Here is a 2,652-nt window from a genome sequence, read left to right as displayed (position 1 = left end):
TTTGAGGAGGAAGTGGGGAGCAAACATTTCTTAAAAAAAAAAACTCATCCAAACTTCATGGATTTTGGAATATTTTTAATATTCTGAAAATGTAGTAAAAATTTTAACTTTGAAATTTTTACCATGCATTACCGCTTTTAAAACCATATTTAAACTGAAGCCTGCTGATTTGGTAAGTTTCCTATCAGATTGTAAAAAATTGAGTATCGTATCATTAAAGCAATTAAGTTTTAAACCGCAATGACTTGTTTAGCTCAATTACAACACACTGTATTTTATGTCAACAGGTGTTGTAAAAATTAACTTCCCTATAACTAAATGTTGACGTTTCCATAAAAAATGTACCTACGTTTTCTGAACGCAACGCGATTTAACAGTTAGCTATGACATTTTGGCAGGTCAGAGTTACATAAGAAACAGTTGGCGTACACCAAAAGCATTTGAACAATATCACTTAAGGTTTATAGGCTAATTTAAAGAAGAAAAGCAAAAGAGTTAGTGGAGATATAACAAATAATATTGCCTTATAGCAGGTGTTAATATGACGACTGCCCGATTCTAAACATAATATGTAACCGAATTCTCTGTTCTAAGTCTTCAGCAATATTGACTAACAGTTATGGATTTTGGACCTATGATTCTTAAAGTTTTTGTAATGCGATGCTTCATATTCTTTGGTGTTGTTGGAGATGTGTTATAAATTATAAATATACGTATGTCCATAACTAGGAATTAAGTGGATAGTCGGACGAAGAAAGTTTAAAAAAAAGTAAAAATTAACTCTGTGCAATCGACAAATTAAGGAAAACGCGATACATCAGTATATACATAATTGACTTTTTTTAAATTGTTCAATATTTGTAAATAAACACCTAACTGAAAAAATATTTCAAGCATATGAGAATATCTAATATCAATAGAGTTTTAGGACAAACTGATTTAATATAACGGTATGTTGTTAGTAGAAGTTTAACGATTATTAAAAAAATAAAATAATAAATTAATAAACTGTTCGAGTCCTATTCATCAATTCGTTTCACTCAAAATTCAGTTTCTTTTAATGTCAGCTTTTTCCAAAAAATAGTTTCATTTTGAATTAAAATTTTTTGTTTCGACTTCGAGAAGGGTTTCTTTTGTGCGCGTAAACGTGAAAATAGTTGTTATGGGTGGCACTGTAATAAATCTCAAAATTAAATGTGTACACAAGTTGGTCAGGGATTACAAGAAGACTGTCATAAAGTCATGTATTGTGATGTGTCGAGGACAAAGCGTTTTTTTATTGCCCTGTAAGTGTTTAAACATTCACTTGGAAATGAGTCAGATGGGTTAAAGGTTCCGTGTACTTTATCCAGCTTTTAAAAAGAGTTAAATTTCAAACTGACTTTTTATTGGAAAAAAATACACTTGCAATTATATTAGTAATAATACACTATGTGCGGTAATTACACAATATTAATTGGAACGCTTGAATTATAAAACAGCAATACGCCACGCGCGTCAACTGTGATAATAATGAAATCAATCAAATTGAAAGTATTTATACATGCTAAAAATCACTACGCTGAGCATATCGCTGTCTGGGAAGTTATCCGTCTGTTCACATGTATAACTTCTGATGGTGAAATGTTAAACCTTAGACTATTGTGTCTACCATTTTTGTTTATCAGATTAGTCTCGAGGAGCGGAAATCTTCAAAAGACACCCCCTGAAGGGAGGTAGTATCGGATTTTTACCGACTAAAACCCCTCCTCGAGTGGGGAGATAAACACTGAGGGTTACTCATCCCCGGAATACGAATGGAAGGTTGGGATTTGGGAGAAGAATGAGAAAGTAAATTTGTTAAGCGTGGGGGGGATTCGGGAGGGGGGGGGAGAACTGTCGGAGTAGGTAGTCCACCTGGGGAGTGATGGGTGGACACTCGCGCTAAAAAGCGAAGCTAGGGGTGAGCGAGAGGGAGTGGCTCATTGTAGAAGGTGACAGGGCCTTCGGAAACGGTCGTTTGGCTTCGGGGCGAAGTTAGAGAGTGTCGAAATTGTGGGGTTTGCGTGGTCTGCCACTGAGGCCCAGAGATTTGCTGCGAATGAGATTGCAGACTCAGGAAGAGAAGGTAAACCGGTTTCTTTCAGAATTTGGTGTTTCTGACGAATCAGGGATAGTTTAGTGCGGAGCAAAGGATCCGCATGTAGGTGCCTTGAAGAGGTTTCAGGCGGTGAGGAAGGGCGCAGCACCAGACGGGAATAGCGTAGGAACAAATGCTCTTGATTATTGCGTTAAACGCACGGATTTTCGTATGTTGAGCGATGGAGTGGTTTCGAAAGAAAGGCTTGCGAATGAATGCACCCATTGCCTTGTTACGGGTAGTTGTGATGTGGGTCCTGTCGAAAACGACGCCTAGGTAGGTGACAGATTTGCTCCACTTGACGGGACGGTTGTTTACTAAGATGGAGGAAGGTTTTTAGGACCTACGAGAGAAGAAAATTGCTTCCGATTTGGTCTCGTTAATAGAAAGTTTCCATTTTCGGTACCAGTTGAGGAGCAGGGACAGAAACTTATTAATTCTCCCTGTGCATTGGAGGATGATTTGGGCGGAATTTATGAGGGCAATGTCGTCCGCATAGAGAGCTGTCAAAATAGAAGTGTCGGAGGGCATGT

This window comes from Agrilus planipennis, unplaced genomic scaffold, assembly GCF_000699045.2.
Source record: "Agrilus planipennis isolate EAB-ADULT unplaced genomic scaffold, Apla_2.0 scaffold43, whole genome shotgun sequence".
In the NCBI taxonomy this organism is placed as follows: Eukaryota; Metazoa; Arthropoda; class Insecta; order Coleoptera; family Buprestidae; genus Agrilus; species Agrilus planipennis.
Note: the sequence above shows the minus strand (reverse complement) of the source record.